We start from the raw sequence: 23,556 nt of genomic DNA on the forward strand, positions 1-23,556 counted from the left end.
TGTACCAGCGCTTGAGAGACTAGACGCAAAGGATTTCCACACTCCTGTCAGACCTCCTCCATTTCCTTAAGGGTTCTCCCTTGTGTGCTGTGTGAGCTAACCAGCTCCGTTCACTGAGGTGGTGACATGCACCATGCACGCTGGACCACATGAAGCTGTGATTGGGTTTCTTCCTCCACGGAGGCCTGTGCTTTGGAAGTGCAGCGAAGTGATTGCTTGTCTCCATCACAGACCCAACTCTGCACCACCACTCTGTGGGAAACATTCTCAGTTTCCAGAAAACAGCTCTCCAGCTTTACTCCCAGCAGGGACTTTAAAACAGCTTTGGAAAAAATAATTCTAAAGTTAAAAATAGCCCCTTCCACTCTTCTGCTCCCAACTTATTAGAACAATGCCTAAGGCAGCGAGGATGTCATCGGCAGTTCTCCGTGTGGTGGGTCTGCAGGAGTTGATATGTTTATGAATATTTACATCTGTGGGAAGAGACGGCTGCTAAGTAGAAATTATTTTAATTCTGTAAATTTCTCCTTCTGTTATTCAAACACAGAGGGTCAGGCTGGGAGGAGGGGACACAAGACCACTGTGTGGTTGGTTCCTCATCTTCTGAGGGACACAGAACAAGACAGAGTGGTAGGGATGTGGGTGACTCCCGCCAAGGGGTGCTGAGGTTGGGTTGTGGCACCTGTATTCCTTCCACATGACCTTTTCTGGGTGATGACACATGTCAGCAGAGGACAAAGGGACAAAAGGAAGAGGAGCTTGGCTGCGAAGCATGTGGATGGGCTAAGAGTCAGGCAGAGAGGACAATGGGATGGAAGATCCTTGGTGGACCTGAGCCTTTGCAGACCTGTTTGTCTGTCATGTTCGGTCTCTCAGGAGTGCATTGCTATTTCTTCCTAAGGAGACACATAATTAAACATTTCCAGTTTGGGAAATATTTCAAAGGCATCGACCAGGTACAAAGCGGGTGTAATGATCTTCCCTTAGCTTTCCTGGAGAGTGAGCATCAAGTCCTGTGAGAGTACAGAGCCAGCCAAGAACCCAGGAGTGAACAGATGCTCACGGGCACCTTCAGGCCCACCCTCAGGCTGGAGGCTCCATAGTGGACAGAGGCCACAACCTTAGCTCGTAGCCTTGTCCAGGGGGGAGTGCAAACAAGGAAGGCTAGCTTCTCCTGAATGTCTCCTTGCCCTGCAGAGGACCATCCTGAGTACTGCATAGACTTGTGTGTTAGAGGAAGAACTCCCGCTGAGAGAGCTCACCTCTCACCTGGTTCTGCTCCGCCATCTGAAACAGGTGCCCATCGATCCATTAAGGCACCTTCATTTGCAAGTTACTTTGAAAAGAAGCCTTCCTTTGGCAGGCTGTCTCACCTTTAGGAAACTGTCTGCTGGAAGACGGTCTTGGGCACATCTCTGCTCATTTAGAAAACTGCAGGGCAAATGTCTCTAGCTTTCTAGAGGATGCAGACAGTCCTGTTGTCTGCTCCCAAACATGAGGAAGGAAAATGTTAAGGACCCTTCTGAGATCTTAGCTTTCTAGCTAGAGGTTGGGTTGTACCTTAAGCCAGGGAGTGAGACGCTGCCGCTTGGTCCCAGGTCTTATATTTTACAGACTGGTTTCTTCATCTTTTCCTCTCCATGGACCATGTTTATTGAACAGCTGTCTGCCTCATTTGGAGATGAGATACAGAAGCCTCCTTCTCAGAGAGACTGGGCTGAACTCATCTTACAACCGCCCCTCTGAGGGGCTGGGTCATTCGTTAATTCAGCAAATTTTTTTTAGGTGCCAGCTGCAGCAAAGCTTCATGCAAAACCACAGAGACATGGGAAGGCATGCCAAGGTGTTTCCTGACTCACTGTCTTTATATCATTTGTGTGCACGCACGTGTGTGCCCCTATGCTACTGCAATAGTGTCTGTACGGAGGTCAGAGGACAACTCGCATGTGTCAGCTCTTTCTTCCCACCATGTACCTTCTGGAGCTTATACTCCAGTTGGCAGGCTGCTCAGTAAGTATCTTTACCTCCTGGGCCATCTTGGCCACCATTCTGTGGCTCTTGAGGGGCCAGAATGATGTGACAGAAGTCAGACTCTCTCCGTCCTGCAGAATAAACAATAGGGTAGAGCACTCACAGGGAAACTGCCTGTGGAGCCCAGCTTCAGTGCACACCAAGCACACATATAAGGAAGCAACAGAGAGAGGACCTACCAACCAGATGGATCCCTAGTTTATGGAGAGTTGCCACCTTAACCATACTTGGATTGTGGACATTTTAGCTAGTAGGTTTTGAAGCAGCGACCGAGGGAAGATTCCTTTTGAAATGACTTTGTAGGTCTCTGGGCTAGTCTTCCTGTTGAGGAGAGGACATCTTCCCTTGGACCTGTGGTCCACTATTGTCCTGTGGCCTGTCCAGTTTCACCCATGTCCCTGTGATACTCCAAGCACAGGGCTCCAGATCAGAAGGTCTGCATTTGCAGCCTTGCTACCTCTGTGACCTCGAGTAAATGAGTGAACCTCACCATCAGTAGATTACAGAAGGCAGCAGCACCTTCCTTCTATATTTAGCTATGGGCTAAAGGTGACACACGGGCAGCAACATAGCAGAGAGTAACCTGCTCACACTCAGGCCCTTCGATGGGCTTCTGTCCTGAGGAGCCATAGATGAGTCTATGGTATAAACTAGTTGACCTGTCTATACACACTCTCATACACATGAGGCTAAGAAATAAGCCTGGAGATCTTCGCTACTCCCAGGCCCCAAAGCATCCCCCATGCTAAAGAGATAGAACTTATAGAACATCCAAATGAGCTGTCCTTTGCAAATGTTATGTATTAGTATCATTCTCAGTTACTCTTTCCCTCTCTCCTTTGCCTACACCATCTTCTCCCCCTTCTCTCTACCTCTCCCTTCCAGCTGGAAGAGGGAGGGACAGAGTTTGCACTCACACATACATCCCCAAACCCATAAGCACGTGTCTACACATAGCCAGACAGTGCTCCATCTGCTTGAAAAGCCCCTCTCATGTAAGCCTGTCTTGTCCCCCCCTCCATGCCACAGCAGAGCTCTCTGCTCCATAAAAATATTAAACGCACACCATGGGATGTCTGGCTGTATGTCTGCATCTCCCAGCGACATGATGCGAAGTCTGCTGACAACAGTCATTGTTGGCTTTCCCTTGGCCTGGGACAATGCTTGGCACCTAGCAAGCAGCGAGGAAGTCATTATTTATTCATTGAATGCACGAGTGAATGAAAGTATAAACAGATGCTTTGGCCTTCAGATAGACTCATATTGAAAGTGCCTCTTGGCTTGCCATTATTTGACATCTACCTGCAACAAACCATTTGTCCATCTTTCCTCCATTATTTTTCTGTCGCTTTCATAACGCACATAGAACCAGCCCAGCCACGCATAATCCTTCACAATGAGGCACATCCTGGGATGAACAGGAACGCAGAAGAAAAAGACTCGGTGAGAGAGAGAGAGAGAATGCATATAGTCAAATTCCCCACCTACTGGCACTGGGGACTGTGGTTACTATTTTCCGGCAGCAGTATCACAATGAGGGCAGGAGACCTGCCTTCCTGGGTGTGCACAGCTGTCACCAAACACTTTGGAAATCAGCAAGTGGTTCATGAAGAAGGCTGAAAGGGAAGTTGGTTCATTTTAGAGCCGAGGAGCCCAGAACCCCTGCAAGGTATAGGCCCTCGGTCAGCTTGGCTTCCGCAGGGGAGGTAATGAGGAGAATGGCTCCTTGAGGCCGGCATGGTGGGGTTTCATATGTGTTCTCTCACGATCAATCCCAAGAAAAATTTAGGCCAGTTTCAAGTCGAATAGGATTGTTCCAGCAGCCTTCTCAGAGAAAAGCACCTGGGCGCATGGTCCCCAGCTGGGCATTCTCTTCACTTGCATCAGCCCGGTTAATGATCACTCCCAAACAAGAGAGAGAGGCAGTGCTCGAGATGGATGGAATCTATGTGGGCTTTGCTCATGCCGTCTTGGCCATACAGGGGTCAGATTGTTTGTTTCGGGCATGTGGGCAGAGATGGCTGGGATGTGGACGTATCATCTCTGAGAGGAGCGTAAAATGGTTTCTGGGATACCTTTTTTGGGGGGAAATAGACCCGGTACCCTCCTTTCCCTTTGTAGCTCATCCTGTTTCTTCCCCTTGATAATTTAATTACAGCAATGTGCCAATGCCAACAACAGAGGAACCAGCAGGAATGTTTTCAAAACTCAATGCATTCAGACAGAAAGACAGTTTGGCAAAGCCGAGGCTCTTTAAAGTATGAACCCGGATTAACCAAAGGAGCTGAAGTGGCCCCCTGTGGCCTTCAGAGACTAGCCAAGTCTCGCTGTTTGCTGCCATGAATAATTTAGCTGTGAGGCTAGCCTGGGGCAAACTACAGAGGGACTAGCAGGGACACCAGTGAGACAACAGAATAGTCATGTTATATCAAGCTTCCCCAAGCAGTGGAGGCAAACTTTTGGGGCTTGTATCGCTCAGATAAGGCCATCAGAAGAATGGTATGGTGGAGACCAGAGTGGATTTCTACAGCCTGTGGCACTAGCTGGCACATGCACAAACCATGTAATTCTGCCCCTCCCTCCCCCCCCCCCCCCCCCCGTCACTTCTATAAAAAGCTTGTTGTCTTACCTATTGAATAGAATGATTAAAAAGACTGAGGACCAGTCAGTCATTTAGGATGTACCCATGACTGCTGCTCCAGCACTGGGTGTTTACTTCTTGTCCTCTCTACATATGAGGCCTCTCCTAATGAATTCTGGGAAATGTAGTCGTCATGGAAATGACTAAGGCCACAAGGTGGCCACCGGTATGGCACCAAGTGGGTTGAGGCCCATCTTCATTGTGTGGGAGCCAGGCTGCCTTTTGGTTCTTCCCTGCTTCCTGTGAATGTGGGCCTCATGTTGGAGATTAATCAGTGTCTGGCAAGGGAGAGAGCCACACCCACTGCTGCTCTGCATTGGAGGACAGTGCTGCAAAGGTCATTAGCCAACAGTCAGGGTATTGATCTGAGGATTGAGGTGTTAGGATTTGGAGGCGAGTCACAGCCTTCTGCGGAATGTGAGCCATAGGCGTTCTTGAAAAGTTGAGTCTGAGGGTTGGGGGAACCACTGCCTTTTGGGGGCTAGAAGGGCCCTTAGGGATCCTCCTTCTCAAACTTAATCAGCCACTAATGGGTCTCACTGAAGATGCCATGATTTGAGGAGTGTTTAGTCTTTTCAATATTGCCTTCTATCATTTTCCATTTTTAATTCATAAAGCTATATTCCCAGGCGGTGCCCACCTACTGTGAAAACAGATCACATAGATTAAACAAATAGAAGGATGCAGCATTCTTCCTTTTAATAACATAGCGCATCATCCTCAAGTTAGAGCAGAGGACATATATGAGCCAGTTGCTATCCGAGCCCAAGCTGGGTATGCAAAATTATCAAAAGGTTCAAAAGGGTTTAAAGGCAACTGACAAGTATAGGAAGAGACCACAGAGGGTGGGGCTGCTGCAATCCTGGAGGCAGTGGCCAATACAGAGACAAGCGATGATGTGTTCACACCAGGAGGGACCCCCAACCTAAAGTGTCACTTCTGTTTGAAAATAGATCCAATCAATATTAATAGCATGGTGCCATCACTGAAGAGTTATTGACATATTCAGCACTTACCATGTGCCAAAGATGTATGCTGAGTGTTTTATGAGCACTGCCTAATTTTATCCTCACAGAAGCCCTAAGAAGTGCGCTTTACCGTCGCATAGGTCAAAAAAACAACAAGCACACGTGAATAGGGATGCAAATGGAGACAGTCCCAAGGTCGCAGTTAACAGTGTGACTTGGGGGCTCAATATGAATCTGGGACTTGCCTGTCAGCTGCCTACATAGTTAATCCGGCCATCAAGCTCTTCCTGGGGAGCTTGCACTATTTCTCAGCCTTTTATAATCTAAGCCCCTATAAAGCATTCGGATTCCTTCCCTGCTGATCTCTCCCAAGTAAGAAGATACCTGCCTGGTTTTACACTCGTTCTTTGTATTGTGAACCTCACAGGTATGGCTTTTATTAAGCAGCACAAGCCACTTCCCAGGGTGTTTGATATGCCTCCCCTTGCTTCACCTTCTCCTCCATCCTGGTGGTGTTTAATCACATACTAATGTGAGAGCAGTTTCTGAGATCCTGCCGATTGGCAGTCCAGTTAAGTGCTTTTCTGCATGACTCCTGCCCTCAGGCAAGCCAGAGTTACCTTCCCAGTGGTCCCAGCTGCCTCTCTCTCTGCCTGGTAGTCTGGGTGCTTTCCTCCCATGAGCATTGCAGATGGCTCACTCTGACACCTTCCAGGTTCAGATCCTCTGGGAAGTCTTGTCAGACATTTGTACCCTCACAGGAACAGAAAGAGAAGGTAAAATAATAAGACCTTCCGATGGAAAGTGTACACCACTGACCTGAAAGGTCTCAGAGTGCACAGAGAAGACTCCATTTAGGGGAGACAGGTTAGGGTGGTCTGGGTGAGGATGAGCAGTTATGGGCCAGGTATTGTGAGGCGGAAGTGGTGGACAGCTTCTGCAGAGGCGAGGCTATTTTTACTGGAGGAGGTCAGACAGCAGACAGTGAAAGGCAGTTGAGTCTGTCCGTCACTCAGCCGGTAAGAGCCGACTTGATGAGACCCGTAATGCTGGACATTTTCCATCTGGCTGCTTGAAGAAGGAAAGCTGTGGAGGGTCTCCCCGCCTCAACCCTTGCCTGACTGACAGGCCTTCCTTCTGGGCTGTGACATCTGCCTGTTGATTGACAAGCCGCTCACCCAAGATTGTCAGGAAGGTCAATGTGTCTATCTCTGGGCTTGTTCCTTCCTGTTATGCATAGCCCGGAGGTTCTGGACTCTTTACCCAAAGCAAGTATCACCCATTTCCAGATTCCCAGCCTTGTAGCATTTTTGTTAGTATACTGAGTTTCACATCAAAGATTCCCAGTGAGAACTCAGGGCTTAACACCACTCTCATCCTGTTTCCTCCTATACCTTAGGGTAAACTTCAATTCATGAGTGTCGACATGACAATTTCATGTTGACATGAAAACAAAGCCCTTACTTCAAAGGAGATAATGGGTAATTTATTCTGGAACCCAGTATGAGTAACCATTGACCAGGAACACAGAGTTAACTTAATCCCCATGCCCAAATTCCACGTTCCAAACTGAAAGAAATGTCCTGAGGTTTTCATCGTAACAGAACAAGGAAAAGCCAAAAGCAAGACACCTTCCAAATATATTGGCCGAAACATTAGGAAGATGCATACGGGAGAGAAGGAATCTCAGCCGCCCTCCTCAGACGCTATCTGGTGACAGTCTTAGCTTTGAGGTTGGTAGAAACTGGTGGCTGCTAAGTTAATACATTTCAAAAGGATTTTTTTTTCATCTATTAGTCATAGAGTGTTTGATCTCACTCAAAGGTGGGCAAGGAATGGATGTTTAGAGGTCTAATGATAGCCCAAGATACATTGTAAGGAGGCTTTGGCTACAGTGGTTCAACCTCTCCACATCGCTGCAGTTCTAATAGGCAGCCACCATTCAAAGACACAGCTTCTTTTCATGAATTCTTGTTCACAGTAGCAAGAGATCAGGAGCAATGACAATACACAACAACTGTAACAACTCTAGGGTAAGAATTATTTAAAATACGTGAACTGTTTATTTCTAGAATCTTCCAAGGAATATTTTTGGACTATGGCTGACTGAGTATAACAGCAATAAAAAGTATAACCATCAATAAGGGAGGGAGCTATTAAACTCCTGATTTTAAAAATGGCTCCAGCTGAGGACAGAGTTCCATTGACCCTCCCTCCCGCTACAGCCTCTGAGAGGAGCTAGAGAGCTGTGGACAGCCTAAGGAGGCAAATCTAACGGAAGGGGCTTAGTATGGCCTGCCCTGGACCTGGTAAGGCTGCTTAAGCATCCAAAGACTGATGCTGAAGGGCTGATGCAGGTGTGCTGGGTGATACTGCTGTTGCCTTTCTTCCGGGCCAGGTTCTGATGGCAAGCTGTAGTGCTGGGCAGAAAATCCCCTTCTCTCTTCCCGTCTACCCATCCCTCTGCTCTGGGAATGCACGTAAGGAAGGCAAGGGAAAGCTGAAGTGGGAAGCCTGCAAATAAATGTGTCATGGCAACAAGCCCAGCGGCCAGCTTGAGAGGTGGGGTGGGGCCAAAAGGAGAGAGACAGGTGTAGGCCCTGCTGACTCCAAACTGTCCTGAGTAAGCAGCAGCAGGAAATGGCAGGCAGGGGGCTTTGTAGTTCTCAGCCTGGCCCTGTTGCCAAGACCACAGTGACTTGGGGGAGGAGCTGTTTCAACCAAAAACAGCAGCAGGGCTCTTCTGGCAACTTCCAGGAGAAGAGTGAGTCAGAAGAATAAGAAGTAATTCAACCTTGACGGTTACAACCAGCTTTTAGCGAGAATCGTGGCCTTTATTTACTTTCCCGAGCAAAGAATCCTGGATCTTAATTCAGCCCTGCCACTCCTCAGCTGTGTGACCTTGGGAAAGGCACATTCCACTCAGAGTTCCAGATTCTCCATCCTTCATCAAGGATAATGATAACAGATCCCACATAGGAACTTACAAGAAATTAAGTTAGATGTTGCATAATATATCTGGCCAAGTGTCTGATGATGTATAAGAACCTAATCTTAGTTGCTATTACTTAAACTATTTTTTAAAAAAATTATAAGTCTTTTTATATAGGGCAAAGCTTATATGTTGAGCTATAAATAGCTCCAGGGTATGGGAGAGGCTAAGGTGTAAGAAATTGGTTGGGATTGAATATGCCATGCAGCAAGACTGTACACAGGTAGTGTGTGTGTGTGTCTGTGTGTGTGTGTGTGTGTGTGTGTGTGTGTGTGTGTGTGTATGTGAAAGGGAGAGAGACAGAGACAGAGAGGGAGACAGAGTCAGAGACAGAGAGAGACAGAGACAGAAACAGAGTAAGAGACAGAGACAGAGAGAGACAGAAAGACAGACAGAAACAGAGAGGCAAAGGGACATAGAGAGACAGACAGAGACAGAGAGAGGTGTATTCATAAAGCTCGGGCTAAGCTGAGGCTCTGTTCATTGCTGCCATCAGCAGCATCTCCTAACCTGCCTCTCAGTCCTCAACAGAGAAAGGGAGGCTATAGGGTTTGGCCCCCAGCTCATGTGTACCCTATTCTACTGGCAAGTTCACTGAAATGTGGGCTTTACTGTGAGACAATGTTTCTGTCCTTTTCCTGGGTGTGTATATGCCCAGGGTTCTTAGCCTACTAGCTGCTGGGTCCATAGGATTGTGCTGGAGGACTTGGCTCTAAGCAGCTAGAAGGCACAGCATTGGGTAGTGACACTGGCATAGTTAGACTCATCCATGGAGATCACAGGCTTTCACTCACACTCACCGACATCTCAGTCTAGATCTCCATGTCCTGACTACAGTTGTACCCTTACTGTTTGGTGTGTGAGATTAGCAAGTGCTAATTCCAAGGTGACTGTGACCTCAATAACACAAGAGGATGATGAACCAGGGAGATCTGGGGTCCCTTCCTTTTCTTCAACAGGATTGGAATTTCCCACCCAGCGGTTTACGTCTAAGTTTGTCATTTGCAGGAAGTATACATTTCATCTGCTGTCTGGAAAGGTGGCGAAATGAGTCCATATATGGTAGCTTGTACTTTTCCTCTCCAGCCTGGTGCCAGGTAAATTAGAGGCCAGCTGCGCTGGAGGAAAAGAGTCTTAACTCTTGCAGGAGAGTAGGTATTCTCTCGGACCTTCTCCACTATCTACTGTAAGACTCGCCTCTGCAAGACGGGCAGATGGGCTGCTACCTCTACTTGAACGCTTCCGGTTGCCGAGAGCCTAGTACATAGTGGCTTACTCACACAGTTTGAACATTGTTTCCTGCGGTGCACTCCCTCTTTGGTTTACTGTAATTCTTGCCTGTTGAGGATGCTTCCAGAAGTAGATATGCTATGTCCTTGTCCTACAAGTCATCAACGGATTTTGACGTTTATTCTGTTGATCCAAATGAGTCTTATCATTTCACTAGAATGTACTAACTCTGTACGTTCCTACGAGTTTCAACCTTTCAGGATGAGCAACAGTCTCTTCCAGGAGACTAAACCTGGAGGGGGGGGGGCGATACTTCCCATAAGCCTTCACATAGTGATCATGTAGAACTCTGCTGTCTAATGTGGGGTGGTTGAGGTCATTGTAGCCCCATGTGGGGGTGGGGATAGGAATTAAGATAGTGCCATGCTCAGCATGCAGTATAAGAAACTTACCATAAGAGAGAAGGGGAGGACAATATGGGCCAGCCACAGATGCAGGTGTGACTTAGTGTTGACAAACCAAGTCTCCTTCCTTCTCCCCTCTCTATCAGCCACCTGTGTCCCTGGTTCCCCTTTCTGAAAGCTGGACAGAATCCTGAGTCAACCTCTCAGGAAATAAGAGCCTCCTTCCTGAGGGATTCACCATTGCTCTTAGCTCCACAAGCTTCACAGAAAGCAGTGGGGCACCTTTGCACATCTTTTATCAGGCTCCTGGTTTTTCATTGTTTTATCCAGCCAAGTATAGGCCCCTGAGACACAGCCTGAGGTATGGCATGAGCTGTTCATGTTTAACCTTACCCATTTGTGTCCTGATTGGCTGTGAGTTAAGAAGATAATGAAATAGTAAGAGAAATATCTAGTTACCTAATCACGGCAGGCATAGAGGCTTGTAAGCAAATACTAACAAGGAAATTTAACATTTCTCTCACTAGGCCACGGAGAATATTTTATCGATCTCTGCAACCTTGGCAGATATACAGTCTCTGGCATGTAGTAAGAATTTCCTCTGTATTTGTTGTTTTTTAAAATGAACACACACACTGCTGCTCTATCACAGGAAATCCGGGGCCCTGTAGACCCTGCAACACCACCATCATTTACTGACTTCCAGACACTTCCAGGCTCTATTTCTCTGTCTTCTTGTCCCCGCTTTCACTCTGTGAGTAGTTTCACTTTTTAAATAACTGGGTTTCAACTACTTTGAGAAAACTAGTTCATCCTGGGAGTTACTGGTATGTTCATGTACCATAACAAACACCACAGGCCGGATGGCTTCAGGAACAGAAATCAATTGTCAACATTCTGGAGGCTGAAAGTCCAACATCAAGGTGTTGGCAGGTAGGTTTCTCCTGAGGCCTCTCTCAGTATCTTGCAGTGGCTGATTTTTTATGCCTACATATCTCCGGTGTCTCTGTGATGTGCAAAGTCTCTCTTTTCATGAGGACCCGGTCACAATGTATCATGACCCACCATGGCAGTCCATTTTAGTTTAATAGCTTACTAAAGAGGGCTATCTCCACATGAGGTCACATTCTGAGATTCTAGGTGTTGGGCTAGCAATTTGGGGAAAACACAGTTTAGCCCAGGCAGTAAAACATGGAAGGGCATTAACATGAAAGGCCAAGAGGCCTGAGCAGAGCTCAGCAACAGAAAACAGAAATCTTCTCAGTACTATAGTGAATATCTGCTCCCAGCTGCCTCCTTCCCTCCCCTGGCATTTTATCTTTTCTGTTTGAGAGTCCCTGGCATCTGTTTCCTTTTCATTGCATGAGCTGAGGTGTGCCACCTGAGCCACCATGTTTGCTCTTTTTATATACCTCTGATCAAGGAATGAGGCCAGGGATGGAACTTTCTAGAGAGATCTAGAATACATACCTGCAATATTACACGGTTGATGAAGTAGAAGGTTGCTCTAGGCGGAGGGAGCTTTTTGGCTGTCTCTGGCGTGATGACAGATCTGGTGGCGAGGCGGTATACTAGTTGACCTTCCGTGTTGGATTGAGTGCAGGTGATCTATGAGCAAGCTACAAGTCCACAGGGCTCACTCCTCTGTATAAATCAGGAAGGGATAATGGATTGAAAGCTTCTTTCCTCCTCTATTCTTCCAATGGCCTAGGGCATTATCCATCTGGAGGTGAAGGTCATGGCCTCCTGGCTGGGTAACAGGGTTTACAGGATAGATTGGAAGACCTATGAGTCTGATTTCATAGAATCCCTCTGCATTTGCTGGGACAAGAGAGAGAAAGAGAGAGAGAGAGAGAGAGAGAGAGAGAGAGAGAGAGAGAGAGAGAGAGAGAGAGAGACAACAGTCCTCTTCTGCTTGAGAAACCTTGAGGCACCTCTTCCAACAAGAACCTTGTGCTGGCTAGCCTTATGCAAACTTGACACAAGGCAGAGTCATTTAAAGGTGGGAACCTCGGTTGAGAAAATGCCTCCATAAGATCCAGCTGTAAGTCATTTATTTTAATTAGTAGGAGAAACCAGCTCATTGTGTGTGGTGCCATCCCTGGGCTGGTGGTCCTAAGTTCTATAAGGAAGCAAACTGAACAAGACATAGAAGCAAGTTAGTAAGCAGCATTCCTCCATGGCCTCTGCATCAGCTCCTGCCTCCAGGTTCCTGCCCTATTTGAGTTCCTGTTCTGACTTCCTTTAGTGATACAGTGTAAGTGTATGCCAAATAAACCCTTTCCTTCCCAACTTACCTTTTGGCTATGGTGTTCATTGCAGCAATATAATCTGAACTAAGACAAACCCCATACATGGAGTCAGCCAGTGTAGAGGGCACAGGACTCAGGCCTGATCAGACTCTCCCTTCCTCTTCAGGCCAACTTTTCTACCTCTGCCCTCCAAGCCTGCTTTGCCCCAGCAGCTCACCTTAGTTGCTACGCTTACATCAGTCACAACTTAGCTATCCTTTGCAGCAACAGGCAATAGGATGACAGTTGGGGATCTGATTCTTGGAGACAGATTTGGATATTCTGCCTCTGGAGTGCATTAATGAGAAGACCCTGAAGAAATGACTTAATATTTAGAGCCACCACGTCTCTATCTTTAAAAATGAGTATGTCCTCTAGAGCTCTGGAGCTCTAGAGGTGGAAATCAGAACCAGGTATCTCAGATTCCACATCTCTGGCTACTAGCTGAACATGAACTTTGTTTGTTTGTTTTTGTTGTTGTTGTTGTTGTTGTTGTTGTTGTTGTTATTGTTCCTTTGACACAGGATCTTACCATGCATGCTACACTGGATTAGAATCCCAGCTCTGTCTTAGCCAAGAGCTGGAATTGTGAGTGTACATTACAGGCCTGGATAAGGCATGTGTTTTTGTTTTTGTTTTGTTTTAACTTTATGTAGCCTCAGTGTTCACACTTAAAGAATGGAACCCTAATTTTTACCTGACCAGTTTAAAATGATAACAAAACGCTATAGAAAAAAATCAGTGGAGCTTCAACATGGCAGTTATTATGTAAAGACCAACGAACTGAAGTCATACAAGCCACAAGCAAAGCCTGTTCTTTGCGAGCTGTAAATGAGAGGATATCTACATGCAATTATTTCTTTGCAGCTACTTTCAATTTTGAATTCAGAATATATGGAGATGAGTGATGTATGTAAATTTGGAGTGAGATTTCAAAGTAGTCAAAGGAGGTAGCCTGGCACAGAGGATGCCCTGAATGCCTAGTCCTAAGTGAGCACTGCTTTTGTCCTCAGCGTTTCCCACTCTGGCACAGAAGGAGGGCTGTGCCACTACAGAGTGGCACTGTCAGCCATGGAACAACTGAAGTGCTTTGTCTTGTCAGTATGCTGGTAATCCTTCAAAGGGAATAAATGGATGGAGGCCAGTGTGAATCTAATCTCCCCAATTTACCAACCTCAATTTCTGTGAAGACGGGGAGAGAACCCAAACTGCAGCAATAGATGGTGGAGATGAAAGGGCCTTTCCTGAGTACCATCACTGTGCTCTTTCTTACGAATCCAATTTTAGTCCTTGAACAAATGGACATAAATAATTCCAACCATTAGCAGCTAAAAATGGACAACCATTTCTGGATCAGGAGAGAGACGGACTAATTATATTAATGTAGAGTAATTATATGTATTTATGTTCAGACTCCTCACTGCAGAGATGAGATAAAAGTCTCTTCAGAAGGGAGTTGGTGCAGGCAGAGAAGTGGTAGGTGCGAGCAAATGTTTGGGAGGCTTTCTGTGTCTGAAGTAGAGAAAATGTTTGTATTCAAGCCTTTGATCTCACCAAACTCCAGGTAAGAGCTGTACACTACTCTCAAAGGAGGCAGCCCTGGGGACAAACTGGAGCTCAAGTCCAGGGATGAAGGGCTAGCATCTTTTCTTATGCCCTCTGCACATGTGTGAGGTCATTACTGGAAGAAGATGCTCCTGTAGAAGAAACTGCTATTTATTGATGTGACTCATGGGCTGCCTGCCTTGGATACTAAAAATATTGAGGAGTCAGCTTTGAAATAATGTCCCCCCAGGCTTTTATAATTGATTGAGTCTGCCAATAAAGGCTGAGTTGCCAATAAAGGCTGAGTTGCACCAATTGCACTACTTTGGATCTAACCAGTGAGGCAGGTGAGTTGCTGGATTGGAAGCCCATGCACCAGGATATGTGAGGGAGTATGTGGTTGGCTATGCTTAAACCACATGCTAAATAGGAGGCTGATCATTTTGACCAAGGAAACTTACAATGTGATGAAATAAGACTAAATCTCCCTTCTGCTGTTCTGTCATAAGCTGGGCTAGCTCCATAGACCTCAATGCACCTATCCTCATAATGTAGATTAAACAATTTAATGCTCTCAAATACAAAGTATTCTGTTTGGCATAGAGAAGACTCTTGATAAGTGTTTATTGCTCAGTTCCCAGTAGATAAGCTCATTTCACTTCCTTTTAAGAGGTTGTGACATTCTAATTTGAAACATCTTTATTATATTTCTCACTAGCCTGCGATTAATGCAAGTGGTAACTATACAGGATATTTTTTAAAGAATACTGACCAATGTTAGTCCTAAAAATGTCAGAAACCATATACCCAAGCATATGCCATGGAAGCAAAAACCATGGCCACCTTTTCCATTACGATACTCACTCTGTGGTAGCTTCCCATCTACCTATCCATCATCCATCCCTCCATCCATCCCTCCATCCATCCATCTGTCCATCCATACATCCATCGTACATTCATCCATCATCCATATATTCACCAGCCACCCATCATTCATCCGTGAATCACTCATCTATTCATCATCCATTCATCCATCATTAGTGCATATATTCATTCATGAATCATGCATCTATCCCTCTATCCATCCATCCACCTATTCTTTTTTCCAGCTATCCATCATCCATTCATCCATCATTAGTGCATATATTCATTCATGAATCATCCATCCATCCATCCATCCATCCATCTATCCATCCATCCATCCATCCACACTTCCTTCCAGACACCTATTAGCCAATTCATCTTCCCATTTACTTATCTATCTATCCACGTGACCATCCATTCATTCTTCTTTTCACCCATCTTCTTGTTCATTCCTTGTCAGGATATATTTTTGAACATCTACTAAACAGTAGACACTTTGCGATGTGCTGACTATAAAGTGTCTGCCCACTGGACCTAAACAGCGAAGCTGTCTTTCAGGATTTATATCTCACTTAAGTCACTTTGTATAGTGAAGGAAGGTAGTAGAAAGATGTTTCTTTATACTTCCTAGAGCAAACCTTAGTGAGACTTTTATATTGTTTTGATTGAGGAGAAAAAATGTAAATTGTACATAATACAAAGGTTAGTGGGAAATATTTGGCTACTTCTGCTTAGTAGAGAGAAATTTCTTAAGGTAAGAATTAAAAATAAATTGGTAAGACTTCAAACTTCCCTGCTTGGCACAAGATCCAGACTTTCAAAAGCATCTCAAAATGACCCTTCTAAATCTAAAAGGAATGGGCTTGTTAATTAAATGTTTAATGAATATTATAGCTAGCATATTAATTTCAGCTAAAATTTAAGAAGCAGTAGGCTTCATTTTATATGCTGGCTTCTTTTATGAGTATTGTGGATATTAATACCTTTCACTTTACTGCCTCACTGTATATGTGCATGTGTGTGCACGTATGTGTGTGTGTGTGTGTTTTCTACTTTCTACCTTACCTTTCCTTTTTCTGTTTCCCTTTCACACACATCAGTAATTCAAACTTTGTGCATGCTACAAAGTTCTTCTCAAAGTGATGTGTACACTTGTCAGAATGAATGACAAGGTGGGATTTGGGCAGATAATTATCTCAGGAGGTTTCATGTGTATAGATGAGGCAAAGCTAGCTAGGAAATTGCCTTCAGGAGAGGGTGGGGCAGAGGCTCACCCTCTCCAAACAGATCTTTCCCTAGCCTTCAGCAGTACTTGGTCTTCTATCACAGCTGATGCTTTACTTAAGGCAGAGGGGTAAGGCTTGCAGGTAGTATGCTCCTTGTGTGCAAAGGCCTGGGTATATTCTTTGTAGAAGGTAGAGAAAGGAGGAAGAGGAGGAAAGAATGAAGAGAAGAGAAGAGAAGAGAAGAAAGAAGTAGGAGGGGAGGAGAGGAGAGGAAGGGGGGGCAAGGGAGGAATGGGGAGGGAAGACAGAGGAGAAGAGATGAGGAAAAGAGTACCATCCTGGAGCTTTTAGTTTTGCTTTTAAAGACATCTGAAGTGTCTTTTAAACACATCTGAGGAACTAGACTCTCCATAAGTATCACAGCAAGTGGTGCCAAGTTTTCAAGAAAGACAAAAACAAACAAGTCCTTATTTGAGGGGCTTTTATCAGCTCTGAGATGAAGTCTTCAAACTTCTCTTTACTACCCGAAGGAGGGGCTAAACCTTTATGCACTTACAAGACAGCTTAAAAAAAAAAACCCTCTCACTGCACATCAGACTTGTAAAAGCTCATTGACACTTGGCTGACTTCACACTTGGCTTTCTCAGTCTCTATCAGCCTTCCATCACACACACACACACACACACACACACACAGAGGAAAAGCTTGCATGAAGATGGAAGCGTGTGTGTGTGTGTGTGTGTGTGTGTGTGTGTGTGTGTGTGTGTGTGTGTATGCAAGCAGGGACCACATAACACACATATACATACATATCATGGTGGCTGTTTTAAGCCACCAACAGAGCACTGCTTCAAGCACACACCAGGTTCTTCTGTTACAGTGAAGGTGTTTGTGGTAGAAACACTGGTTCGGCCAATTATAAAGGAAAGCTTTTATTTATCCTTTGGTTTCAGAGTCAGGATTAGAGTTTATAATCGTAGAACAAAGGCATATTAACAAGCAGCTGGATCAGCAGCTGAGAGCTTGAGTGTCCAGTCACAAGCTGGAGGCAGGGAGCATGCTGGAATGGCAAGAGCTTTGTCCTTGAGCTTGTCCCCAGTGACACATTTCATCTAGCAAGGCCCCTCCTTTTCATCCTTCCCAAAGAGTTTTACCAACCAGAGACTGAGTATCCAAATGTATGAGTGGGTGGGGCCATTCTCAAACTTCTCCGAGAAGGATGGGTTTGTTTGGGCTCATAGTTTGAGGACACAGTTCATCGTGGTATGTGGAGCATGGACAGTAGTGCTAGGTGGTTGGACACGTTCGATCTCCAACGAAGAAGCAAAGGGAAGCACATCCGGTTTCTCATCTCACCTTCATCTCATTTACTCCCAGACCTCAGCTCAGAAGACAATGTTGTCCACATTTAGGATTGGATTTCCACCTCAGCTAATTCTGTTTAGATATTATCTCACAGATATGCCCAGAAGTTTGTCTCCTGATTTATTCTTCCAGATTGAGAGCCAGAATTAACTCTCAAGAGTTTGGATTTAAAGCTATTCAAATGTCTCTGTAGAAATTCCCCCAATCCTTCTGTGCTCCCCATAACCCACTCAACCTTTAAAACTGGTGGACATCTTTAATCTCAGCACTCGGGAGGTAGAGGCAGGTGGACCTCTGTGTGTTTGTTGCCAGCTTCGTCTACAAAGCAAGTCCAGGACAGCTAGGACTACACGAGAAACCCTGTCTTGGAAAACCAAACCAAACCAAACCAAAAAGCAAACAAACAAGAAAATAATTTTTTTATTATGATCAATCTAACAAAACAATGTATCATGGCTGTCAAAGGATGCCACAGATTATTAGGTGTGTCAGAACACTTACATAAAGCTGGACAAAGTCAGTAGGGAATAATTGGCACATAAAATCCTCACAATGTATTGTAATTGCAAAGCATACATCTAGCATTCATAGACATTAACACATAGTCCTGTGCCGCACTAGGTGGGGTCTCTAAATGCATCCTGCTCAGGGTGAGAGTTACAGGAACTTGAGGAAGAGTCAAAGCAGCCCAGACTGACAGGGAAAGATGTGAAACAAGGGAGTTGAAGCAGAAGGACTCAGTTTGACCTCAACCAGATTTAGACATTTCGACGGGAGAGTTTTCTGGTGAGAAAGCAAGCATCTGGCCAGCAAAACCCACCACATGGAGGAAGCTAGAGATGAGTGCAAACTAGAAAGCAGGACAGAGAGGAGGCTGAAAAGTGCAAGCCTCCTTGAAGGTGAGACCAAGCAATGTTCTCACTTGTCCAGTCAGAGACATGGAGGCCACATGAAGATCATTTTCAAAAGCCTTAAAGTCGATTTGCCTTAAGTAAGCCCCACCTCCCACTACGTTAGTTGCTTTTTACCTATTCACATTTGTGTGTGGGGAGAGCAAGTTTTACAGTCAGGTCTATAGCCTGGTTTATCAACTTTACGGATTGTAATATTCCCCCCACTACAATGAGTGTCATAACAAAAGCACTGAGGTGGGTGGTGTTTCCCATGAGTTATTCTGTGATGTGCAAAAGGAAATCCCAACACCCACACCTGTGCACTCGCCAAGGCTGGAAGCTTCCGACAGACACCCACACCCACACCCCACCCTAGTTTCCAGCCTTGCTTTCAGCTGTGGCGCTCGGTGTTCTTGGCACATTCTACCGGCGGAATTACTGAATCATTGAGGCCTATACAGTCTGCATTTCTTAAATACAGTTATCCAAAGTTTAGTTGAGCCACAAATTTTGGAAGTGCTTTTGCCCAGTATTGGTTTCCAGCAAACAGACAACAAGCTGTGTAATCAAGACTGTCATAAGAGCCATAATCACCCACAGAATGCCAGCATTAAAACCTGACAGGCGCAATCCTTGGAGGTGCAAGTCACAAGTGAGAAGAGAGTGCATATATTTGCACAAATAAAAATAATCTACATTCCTGTGAACTATAGAAGGATCTACTCCATATTTATATATTTATGCTTGCCACTGGGTATACATTACAGCCTACTATTCTAATTACTCTCAAATCAATCCTATTTTTCTCTCTCTAGAGGGAAATGAGCTATAGACTTATCCCTGCAGACTTTGTGGAGATACCTCCACACATCAGCCCACAAGTGTTCCCCAAGTACAACTCAGAATTTCCTGCCTCCAAACCTTCAGGGCTGCATGTTAAAATGCGGAGTCTTGGGTCCAAGCTGGGCACATAGGTTTGTGTAGTGAGGACTTCTCTTTCACAAGGTTGTCTATGATAGGGATGAAGTTGTTCCCAGGCCTGGGTCCTGGACAAAAATCCCCAGGCAAATCCAGGCTCAAATGGAGGAGACCTGGTAAAAAGCAAGCAGAATCGGAATTGCTTTCCGTCCTTTTAGCGACCAAATGTCTTTATAACCATCAGAATCACATAAAAAGACTTGATTAACCTGTTTTGGTAACTGTAATCAAATATGCACAGGACAAACATTTCTGGGTAGTTCCTTGTTATACACAAATTGCATGCCAAGGATATGTTATAGCAGGCGAAAGACCCTTTCCTGTGCTGGAGATTGAACCCAGGGCTTCATGCATGACAGACAAGAGCCTCTACTGCTTGTCTGCAGCACCAACCCCACTGGGAACTTGATGCATTGCACGTCCTATACTCTGACTTCCGGCCTTTTCTACTGGGTAAATGGTTTCTTCTTTTCCTGATGGTACATGACCTACATTTCCTCCTTGTTTACCCCTCCTCCCCTGGTGTCTCCATCCTCACCAGTGAGTTCACTGAGGCACAGCTCTGTCTCCTATTGAGGGCACACTTCTCTTCCAAGGCACCCCCAGTGCACACCCTCCCAATTCCTCACACTCACTCCGGAACTCTCCCTTCTCTGCAGTCTATTCTTTGTTTACGAGTAGCATTGACTGTTCCTTCCCAGTGAAGGCTGAGAATCCCTGACTCAAACATATTAACTGCCCCAAAATCTGGACCTTTTCTCTGTGTGAGGAGCCAGGATTGCGCATCAGAGGCATGCATGAACCACCTGTGCTTCACATGTAACCGCTTGAAACCTTTTAAAAACCCTCCTGGCACGTCACAAATGTTAATTCCTTATATGAGCTCATGTGACAGATCACAGAATACACACTCACTAAAATTAGCGGGTAAAACCACCTCCAGATTATAAGGGGTGTACCAAACATAAAGGATGTTTTTTGTTTAGATTTGTGGCCCACAACCTAAGACATTTCATGTGTGCAAATATCCTGAAGTCCTCAACGATCAAATGCCAAATCGATTCCCAAGTATTTTGGATAGGAGCTCATAAGCCTGAACCTATACACTGCTATCACACACTCATGTTAATTTCCATGTTTTTCTCAGTTTCCCCAGGGGCCATAAGGATCTTTAGGAAGCACTAACTACTGCTTTCTTGGCTATGGTTCATGAAACACAACTCAACATTCTACACAATCAGCTCTGGGACATCTGGGCCGACTATGGCTGGATCGATGCTGTGCAAGGACTCTGACTTGGGGCCCTTCTACCCCGTGTGATGCACAGAGTAGCTTTGCTTCCTGCCGCCCACAGAGTGAAACTCAATTTCCCCCAAGAGTTAATTTTGTAAGAAGCAGGAGAAGCCATCCCTGTGTGAGAGCATCATAGCTCACATTGCATAAACCGACTCCGGCTGCTCTTCCTCTTTTCTCTCCCAACAGCCTATTTTTCAACACCCTCAGTAAATACATTTAATAATCAGTTGGTAGATTAGCATACAAAACTAGTCTTAACTAAATTTGAATTCCATCTTTATTTGAGGCAGTGATAGCTAATATTGACTGTTGCGTAGAATTATGAGGTACCCCTGAGTTGTCGGCTCCACTGGAGCTGAGATCTATTTTTTAAAAAGCAGTTATTGATTTCCGCAAATAGGCTTTCCTTGAGGCTTCTGCAGATCCTGGGCTTTGGGTGAAGTCGGCTGAGGTGACGGATAGTGAGGGCAAGTACATTTTCCCTTTGTTCATCTACATTCTTATTAATAATAATATCTTCCATTTATAACTCCTTTCATCCCCAAGCATTGTGAAGTGCTCCGTGGATGTAGTAATGCCGTATAAAGAAATCCATCACACTTACTGTAGGTGGGACTCAGAGGTTGTCTGGTTTCACTGCTGGGCTGTACCACAGCCTGGGACACTGAGACAGCATCATGGCCAACCTATGCAATCTTAAGGCGATAACTGGACATACCTAAGGAAGGAGTGGGACTAAGCTGTCTGTCAGACCACCTACCTGCTCTGCACCTGCTAATAACACCGAGTCTTACGACAAGTTTGCCAGGTCAGCGAGCAAAGGATCCTGTCTAAAGAACTACCATTCCCGAGTGTGATGCTCATCTTCTGAAAAAAAAAAACAAAAAACAAACAAACAAAAATAAACCCCAGACAGGTTCCCCTTTACAGCATCATTGCCATGGCAGTGTATTGCTGTAATGATCCCACACTCTGAAGCGTGACCATTTCAAGCATCTCTTTCCTCCCTTTCTCTCTTAATTGCCAAGAGACAGACATGGCACGATGGCTGTCCAACATGATAGATCAAGCTTAGAGGGTGGTTGGTCTAGGTTGAGTCAGTTTGGCACTCGTTCATTTTATAACAGGGGGCAGGTGGCTTGCTGCTATTCCACGGATAATACCTAAGTCCCATCCAGAAACTGGTGCCTTAAGTTTGACAGTTTTTGCTTTAATTTTTATTTGGATTGCTTTCCTCCACCTTGGCTGGCTAACTCTGGACACATTCAAAATACTGCAATTGGCTCTAAAGCAAAATGGGAAAATGGTGGAAAGCAGGACAGGAAAGAGCAGTGGGGCCATCCTCTAAGATTCCCCTCCCTGGACTTTGTTAACTGGGATTATACATTACTTATCTCCGAGCTTACTCTAGGGGATCAATTTTCCTCACCATTTGGACTTGATGTTCTTGTCATTTCTATCCTCAAAGAAACTGCTGGCTCCTTTCAACTGAGGTCAGAAAACCCAGGGTGAGTCCCTCAGTGCCTTCTGCTAGTTGGCTGCAGAGTTTTTCCCACCCCACACACTCAGTCCTGCACAGAATGTTAGTGACGCTCTCATTTGTGACTTCATTTCCTGCTCCTACTTCTCCAGCTTGCCCTGACCTCCACAGATCAGGGCCTGTGATTGCATAGCAGCCATTCCCAGAAATCCTTGGGCCCAGCCACAGCACTGTCCAGGCCAAGTGAGGACCGATTTGTCCCCTGCAGTCAGCAACTGGCTGTTCTGTTTTGCTGTGCTCTGGGTGTGGATTATTTTTGACCAGTGCAGTCTTGGCTGTGTGAGCAAGACACTGGCTTAATTACCTTTCTTAATGGCTGATAAGGACCAAAGGACGAGGGAGCTGGGATACTGAGTGGCATCAGCTGCCGTTTCCTATTTCCTTACTGTCCTGCACCTTGACTGTGAGAGGCAGTATTAGAAATGACATCTACTCGTCATCACTTTTCCTCCATTGGCATGCAGCTCATCCCTCTAAGTGAGCAAGCCTTTCCATCTGCTTGTGGCATGAGAGGAGGCTATGCGCTCCCCTGCCCGTCTGATTATCTCCTCTCTAGCCCATACAGAAATCCTAATTGCTGTTGAGACAGTCCTGCCTGCAACAGTATTGACCACTGAAAATGGCTGGAGGAAAGTGTAAGGCGAGGAACACATTCTACAGTAAGCAGAGAGATGAATACAGCAAGGCATAAGGACAGATACAATGGGATTCTGAGCCTGATGCCAGATGCATGGATCCGAACAGGCTGTATAGTGTCTGTGTGTGTGAAGCAGGCCACAGGGGAGACCCAACGGTAAACCCCAACTTTGCTCAGGATGCAAGATTTTCTAAGAGGGAAAATGTGTTTCATATGGGAGTGAGCTATGACTATTGTTTGTGCGCTGAAAGCTTAGGAGGAAAGCATTGGTTCTCTGAATTTTCTTTTGGCTGTGCAGCAGTTTTATTGTTGTTTTGGTTGCATCTCCAAAACTCAGAAAAACTAGCCTGTTATGTACCCGTGTTGTACGAGCTATGAACGTTGGGATTCGTCTTGAAAACCCTTCTTTGCTCAACTCTTCTCTAAACTCGCATCCCTAGAACCTGAGAACAGTGAGGGCGAAACCACCTCAAGTGCAGGAGCTGGTGCCCTTTCTCAGGAAGCTTCTTTGCAGGTGACCCTGTTGAATACAAACAAGTGGCTTCAGAGACCATCAAAGGGCATAAGTGGCCATATCAGTCAAGCCTGTGGAGAGCTTGCAAAGGAGGGGGTGGATAGCCAGCTGGGGAAGAGAAAATGGGGGCAGAGGAGATTC

At 45.5% G+C, this 23,556-nt stretch overlaps 1 protein-coding gene and 1 long non-coding RNA gene across 4 annotated transcripts in view; one reads left to right on the plus strand and one right to left on the minus strand.

Moving 5' to 3' along the window:
- Positions 1 to 23,556, plus strand: part of OPCML (opioid binding protein/cell adhesion molecule like) — a 1,121,617-nt gene that overhangs the window by 481,719 nt on the left and 616,342 nt on the right. The window lies entirely within an intron of this gene.
- On the minus strand, positions 10,920 to 22,274 carry LOC311597167. Of its 2 annotated transcripts, XR_014779127.1 has the most exons (5): positions 22,154 to 22,274; positions 21,485 to 21,591; positions 19,372 to 19,541; positions 13,732 to 13,846; positions 10,920 to 11,910 (listed from the first exon to the last, which is right to left on the minus strand). It is a non-coding gene; the product is annotated as an uncharacterized lncRNA (long non-coding RNA). The 2 variants fall into 2 exon arrangements; XR_014779128.1 differs by having other exon boundaries at positions 21,485 to 22,274.

The sequence above is a fragment of the Acomys minous genome, assembly GCF_964271855.1.
Source record: "Acomys minous genome assembly, chromosome: 5".
NCBI lineage: Eukaryota > Metazoa > Chordata > Mammalia > Rodentia > Muridae > Acomys > Acomys minous.